Below are 7,395 nucleotides of genomic sequence, written 5' to 3'. Positions count from 1 at the left end.
TCTCATGGACCCTATTTGAAATAATTTTCTTTTCTTTTCTTTTTTAAATTTTTTTCCTTAATTCCTCTGGTTCTGGGGCGCATCTGTCAAGGTATTATTGGGCTTGATGGACATTACAAAGCTTGGTAACTCAGCTTTGCCCTCAATGTTTATTGATGTCGGGAATGTATTTTACGATTTCCTTTAATTAGTTTTATTTTGTGTTTTATTTTTTACTGGTTTTCTTTCCCTTTTGGAGAAAACTATTAAGAATTGTGCTATAATAATCAAATAGCAATAAAAGTTTACCTTTAAAATTTGGTAAAAATTACAATAAAAGTTATAAAGAATTTCAAGAAAAATATCTTTTCAATTCTATTTGAGACAAGTAGGAATGAGCTCAAGGAATAGGTAATCAAGGTGGCCTGTACCACAACATGACGTCTTGAGTTTCATTTCTACTATGAGTTGGAAAAGCTTTTCCCGCTTAGCTGTCCAAAAATAAATAAATAAATAAATAAAAAGAGACAAGCAGTGGAAGTGTATCTAGATAGTATCCAAATGGAATTTGCCCATCTTCGAGGAAATATATCTTTCAAAAATATCAGTTTTCCAAAATGGACCCATAAAGATTTCATGTATTTGGAATAGGCAATGAACCCTTGATTCATTATCAAATTCTTTCATGATACCCAACATGTATGCGAGTGGTTTTAAACCCAATATGTGTGCAATCACCAATACAAATGGTAATTATGACAAAGTAATTTTTAATTTACGAGAAAATGGGGTTAGGGCATTGATGCTTAAGATGGTGGATACCCCAATATAACGTCTCACGCTCCATTACAACCCTTAAAAAAATAAAAAAATAAAAAAAAAATAAAAAGAAATAAAAAATAAAAAAAAAGAAGAAGAAGAAAGTTTTCATTTAGTTTTATAAAGTTGAAGGCATATTTGGAGGGGTCGCCGATCCGTCAAGAGAGAGGGAAATGGGATCCAGGAGCAATGACTTCATATGATCCTTCACGGTGGAATCCTCTTGATTTTGGCACACGATTTGGGCCATTCTAGAGATGTTCAACACTGAAATGGTGAAGGAATGTGGAAAGGGGCTTGGCTTGAGACTCTCATGGATTAGTCTCTTCCACATTATTATAATGAGATTTGTAGTGTGTTCTCGAGCACTCTCTTCTGATTCATCTTCATGTTCCTTCATGTATGATTCTATGTAAGAGGAATCATCCCCTCTCTCTCTTTCCTCCTGTCATATTTTATAACCAGTTGTTCGTGTTATATAAGGGATAATTGTCAAACCACAAATATACTGTCAATAATTTAAGGTCGAAAATGGTTTGATAGGGCCTATCAAAATAAGTAAAACCTCACCTCATAGCTCATCGAAATTTGTAATTCAAGTATTGAAAAATCTTTACAACAATCATCTCTGCTTGAACGTTATGGTTGTGAAAAAAAAAGAAAAAAAAAATTAGATTTCAAGTTCTAAATTAATTTATATTGTAACAAATTATCTAAACTATCCATTCACCCAAAAAATAAGTGTTCATAGATCTACAAGACGTGTACCATTTTTTAAATCTAAAATTTTATTGTCGGAGTCAAAATTTGATTTTAGAATCATTATGGAGATTTCTGTTACCAAAATTGGTTTCGAGACCACAATTTTAGGTGAGGTCTCATTGGCTTAGTTTGCTTTTCATATATATATATATATGTTGAGAGATTAAAATTAAAATTAAAATTAATTTAATTTGGATACGTGTCTACAGCTGTCGATGTGGTGCATACCATTGAAGTAGACAAGTCATCCCAAAGCCGAAAAATGGTTGCTGAGCAGCGAATGAATTGAGGGTCATTGCTTATGAGTTGAGCAGTCTCGCTTGTTACTTTGTGTCCCATCAGGAAATACATGTGAATCAAGACAGCATGCACACCTGTACTCGTCACTGCATTTTTCAAGTACTTCTTTGCTCTTGGCACTTGCCCAGATCGGTACCATTTTGCTTCAACTAAAAAGGCTTCGCATAATGAGGTCCACTGCAATAATAATACAAAATTTCCAATTTAGCTGGGGAGAAAATTTATATGCTTTGTGACACAATTCTATAGATAGGGATGCTAATGCGCTGGATGTTGTCGCCCCACCCTAAGACCCAAGGCCAGGGCAACAAAATGTGGCCCGAGGACCTGGGCAGCCTGATGAAAATGATGTAAAATAATAGGAGATATGGGTTTAGGTCCGTGTCTTTCTTATCTCTTTCTAAGTAGATGTTGCCGAGAATAATGCAATATAATAGGAGAGTGGGGTCCATATCCGTGTCCTTATCTCTCTTTCTAAGTTGATGTGAGGGTAGTTAAGAGTCATAGGTAGTTATCTCTCTCTATGTGGGTGTTAGTGGCTAGTTATTTTGTGAGAGTTATCGGATCATGTAGCTTTGTTTGTAATCGGTAGTTGAAGTGATCTAATCATGTAGGTAATGGGTACTTTTTATTGTAAACATCTATAGAGACCCCATGTATTGAAATGATGGATATGTGGAAAGAAACCTTGAGTTTGTGATTACCTTCAAGAGTGATTGCATGCTTTTGAAAATAACCCAAAGTGGCAACTACGCATATTTACCAAAAAAGAAAAGAAAAAAAAAAAAAACAACACAACTAGGCCACAATAGGGGTGGCCTGGTTCAACCCAATTCAACCTTCTTTTTTCATCATTTTTGTTTTTTATTTCTTTTTCTTTATATCTAGTCCGGCCTGACACGAGGGCTAGACTAGGGTCTACGCATAGATATGGGCATCTTTGACCTAGCCTAGGCTAGCCTTATCAGGACCAATGCTAGGCTAGGGCAACTCTATCTTTAGAAGAAGATAGATGATTTTTACCGCTTGTCATAGGTAGTCTGTGATAGCGAGTCCATGTTTCTTGTGTATCTTTTGAGCAATATCTAGTATGACATCATGCAAAGCTAAATAGCAAACCTTCATGTACTTGGGTAAACCATGGATTTCCCTTAAATACCACCCGAAAAATTATTATCGTCTCTAGATTAGAAATTCAGTGATGCTTAGGGCATTAAATTTGCATCTGTGTTTGTGCATTAAATCTACCCATACCTTGTAATTGCTTGGGTAAAGAGTTCTAGTTCATCCATGGATCCGTACATCTCGTAGATATCGTCTATCAGGTAGATGAAGGAAATGGCTTTGGTTATATCAACTCTGCACTCTGAATACTGAGGCTCAGGGACGATTGCAACAGGCCACATAAACCAGTGGTGTATTTGATCTCTAGCAAATGCAAGCTCCTTTTCCATATCCAACTCCCGCCACCACCTAAAGAAAGATAAGACACTACTGAGAAAATGTCCTTAATATCACAAGAGAGAAGAATTTTGTGAGGACACTTAAATGAGACCTCTTTCAGCTCTCCCTTATACATGGCTTGCACCATATTGAAGTCTCTTTGGGCAAACTCCAATAACTCTTGGTCCCTCTGAGGATCTTATTTGTAAACCTCAATGTAATGCCTGGTCTCTAACCTTGGGGTTCAGAAGTGTAATGGAAGCTTGAGGGCGTGCCTCACTATTTTCGTGATATTAGGTTCTACGAGATGCTGTGCTGAGATGCTTGACACAGAATCCTAGTGCTTCATCCATGATATCTTCCCCTTGAATTCGAAGGTGTGAAGCTTCATAGAGGTTCAACATACCAATAACATCTTCGCTCAAACTGGGTTTGAAATTCTCATTGCCATCCTTGAATTTGTTAAATACATCTGCGAAATAAACATGGGGTGGCAATTAGAGAAATTATTTAAACCATAAATCAGCACCAAACATCAGAAAATATAGATTAAAGTTTCACTCACTCGATGACACATTATATCCATATTGTCTAAGGAATCGAGATTTTAGAGAAGCAACTAAGAGATTGTGATCAGAACCATTTGCAGAAAAACCTCTGTAAATGCCACCAAGAGCCGCTTCAATTTCTATTTCAAAGTGGTAGGCGATGCCAAGCTGTTGGATGTGGTCAATTAGGATCATACAAGCTCATCACTGACTCCACTTATCACCTTTTTCAATTTTCTCTTCAAATCTCTAAACCGAGTGGTCTCCAAATCTACCTGTGAGGGATCACGAGGAGTTCAACGACATTTAAAAATCATGAGGAGTTCAACGAAATTTAAAGGCACAACTGTAAAAGAGTGGCTTACAATTCTAATACAAGTGAAATACACATAGAACGAATTTAATATATATATATATATAGGGTGTAACCTGCTTGGGGTTAATCTTAGGTATGAATGTTGGAGAGAATGAGTTGGTTCTAATACTCATCGGCACTAACTATTTAGAGCAAGAGAGAGAGATAGAGAGAACGAGAGAGGAAGTGTGGTTGAAAATAAAATCACTTTGGCCTCGTGTTCAAAAGGGAAGGCGTGAACCACATATATTTGAGGCCTTCGTTCAATTGGAGCCACAATTGCGGTAGTATTGCACGGTGTGCGTATAAAGGTAAAGAGGGCACCTCCGTAATGGGGGTGGGACTTATTACCCTTTTCAACCCAAACAAAGTAATTTCTATTTAATAGTATTTTTATATTTTTTTGAAATTTTTATTTTGAGTTTTATATATATATATATATATTAAATTAAAAAAATTCCGAATTATTTTCACAAATGGGCCGAAGCACCGACTTGTTTCATTTTTTTCACCAAACCGAAAAAATCTCCAAAACAAATTTGACAACATTGCCACAAACGTTATGAATTGTTGTCTTCAAAATTCAAATGAATATCTCACATCATACGTGTTGTCTTCTTTTGAGTGTTTTACTGACTCACTTCTATAGAAAGAAAAGAAAGCAGGCCACACCGTTGCCACACATTTCAAGATTATTCAGTTCAATAATTGTGGAATATTGTACTATAATAGTTGTTGAATGTAATTGCACTACATTTGCAATTCCCAAAATATTCTTTCTCCCGTGAGAGTATATTGTCCATTTATTCCCTTGGGCAAAATCCAATTTAGGAATTATATTGGGGCGCCAACTCTTTGGGGATGTAAGCTCTACAGCCTAGACTAACTTTAGTGAAAACAACTTGCAAATGGCTCTCTTTATGCCCTTACAACAGGTGATGGCTCAAGATTGAAAAGACGCCATCCATGTTTTGGAGGGTGGGATTTAAGTGTTAAAAAACTCAAAATTCAAATTTTCTTTTGGAGAATGATCTTCCAAATAACTTATGTGATTCTCAAAATTTCATATTGAAAAAACCCTAGTAGGTCTTTGTAACTATTGGTTTTTGTTTGGCTCCTCATTCTCATGCAGTACGTACTTAACCTACTCTACATTTATTTGATACTCATTACCCTTGGTTTGTAATGTAAAAAGCTTTTGAGGAGTAATACTTTGTGTCATCTGTAGATATAAAAGACATATTTTTATAAAAAATTAATGACATTTTATTAGTTGTTAAAAATAATTAATGCTTTATTTGTGTGATGTCATATCACATGATAATGATGTCACATCAGATATAGGCAATATTTTTTATACCCAACTTAATTAATAAATATTCTTTTTTACTAAAAAAAATTGATTAATTACCTAAAACACTCCCATCTCCTAGTTTTTTTTTCTTCGTGGTCTTGTGGTTACTATCAAGGGTATACTTTTTCACATAGAAAATCGTGTGGCCTTGACTCCTAGCCAGCCTTGTTAAGGACACCTGCTAGGTAATTGCTAGTACTATATTGGATTTACCCCACCATCTTCCAAATCCCATCCTGTAAACTCAAGAAAATTTCTCGTAATACATGGTTGTCATATGTTTTGCATGTGGGTAAGTAAATACGTGCTAATAGACCACCATGATTTGAGATGAGCGCATGCCAGTGAGAGCGAGAGCGAGAGCGAGAGCGTGAGCACGCTTGATGAGTGAGAATCCCAGCCCTTACTTAAACTAATCCCGTAAAGGTTTTCTTATGAGAGAGAGTAGAGCGTCAGAGCGAGAGCGAAAGCGAGAGCACGCTTGATGAGAGAGAATCCCAGCCCTTAAACTAATCCCGTAAAGGTTTTCTTATGAGAGAGAGTAGAGCGTCAGAGAGAGACCTTTTTAAAATTAGTATACCTTTATAAGAGGGAGAGAGAGTATAGCACGAGAGCCCTTAAAATTTTAATACCTTTTATAAAGGTGTCTCAACGACATGGATGGGCTGTTGGGTTGCGACCTCAGGTGATAAACCTCTATTTTAAAGTAAAAAATAATACAAAAGAAGTACAGATCATAAGGTCTACACTATAAAAATAGACTAGCACCAATTTAAACAAAAATAATGAAAATATCTAGTTAAAGCAAAAAGTTATCATGTTCAAGCACAACACTACGCGAGCTTGTAATCTAGGCTAGCCAGTTGTAAGTATTTTGTTTTATTTTATTTTATCTATTTATATTATTTATATTATTATTATTATTATTATTATTATTATTATTATTATTATTATTATTATTATTATTATTATTATTATTATTATTATTATTATTATTATTATTATTATTATTGTAATTTCAAAAAAGTTAGGGTCATCATATTCCTCCTATTATTTAGCATCCTCAAGAAAATGTGAAGTTACCGGCCAATGAATATTGGGTATAGTACTAATCCTTATGCGAAAATAATAATTATTTTGACACAATGAACTATCACTTCAAAATTTTTTCTTTATTGTAAGTATTTTATTTTGATTTTATTTATTTATTTATTTTGTATGCATTTCTATCAACACTATTAATATTATTTTTCTATTCTAAAAATTTTAGGGTCGTCACACAAAGTCTCCTAGCCACTTATCAAACTAGAATAAGACTTGATCTCCCTTTCCAACTACTTTGCGACAGTGACTAAGACATAATGATCGACACACATCAATTCCTTTCCAAATACTTGAAAAACCAATTTTATATCTTGGGTTTTTAATGAGGTAGTCAACACATCTATCTATATTTTTCTTTTAACACCTCTTCCCATAAAACATCTTTCTAATTTTGGAAGCACCACCACCACTTAGTCAATAGGTTATGTTCATCAATTTGAGTTATTTAACTTCTAGAACCCCATCTCTCTTCAAAGTGTATATTTTTTCCCAATTCACAAGTTTCACTTTTTTCCTATTCATACATTATCCCCATAAGAAAGATCTCATAATATTTTCAAAGTCTTCACCACCTACTTCGTAATAGTAGATTTTCCACCAAATGACAAAGTAAATAGCTAAGTTTAACAAAGTAGACTTCGTAATGGTAGATCTCCCTCCAAACGACAACAGTTTAAACTTCCATAAATCTAGTTTCTTATTAAATCTTTCAATAATAGAGTCTCATATAG

At 34.6% G+C, this 7,395-nt stretch overlaps 1 pseudogene across 1 annotated transcript; it reads right to left on the bottom strand.

Moving 5' to 3' along the window:
- Positions 1 to 746: 746 nt before the first annotated feature.
- On the bottom strand, positions 747 to 4,429 carry LOC18440989 ((3S,6E)-nerolidol synthase 1-like; annotated as a pseudogene). The gene is made up of 7 exons (XR_016050419.1): positions 4,281 to 4,429; positions 3,869 to 4,126; positions 3,405 to 3,775; positions 3,115 to 3,333; positions 2,980 to 3,010; positions 1,789 to 2,037; positions 747 to 1,243 (listed from the first exon to the last, which is right to left on the bottom strand). The product of XR_016050419.1 is annotated as a (3S,6E)-nerolidol synthase 1-like (transcript).
- Between the last annotated feature and the right edge of the window lie 2,966 nt (positions 4,430 to 7,395).

The sequence above is a fragment of the Amborella trichopoda genome, chromosome 2, assembly GCF_054954075.1.
Source record: "Amborella trichopoda isolate Santa Cruz 75 chromosome 2, AtrichopodaSantaCruz75HAP2 v2.0, whole genome shotgun sequence".
Lineage (NCBI taxonomy): Eukaryota > Viridiplantae > Streptophyta > Magnoliopsida > Amborellales > Amborellaceae > Amborella > Amborella trichopoda.
Note: the sequence above shows the minus strand (reverse complement) of the source record. Positions and strands in the feature narration are given on the sequence as shown.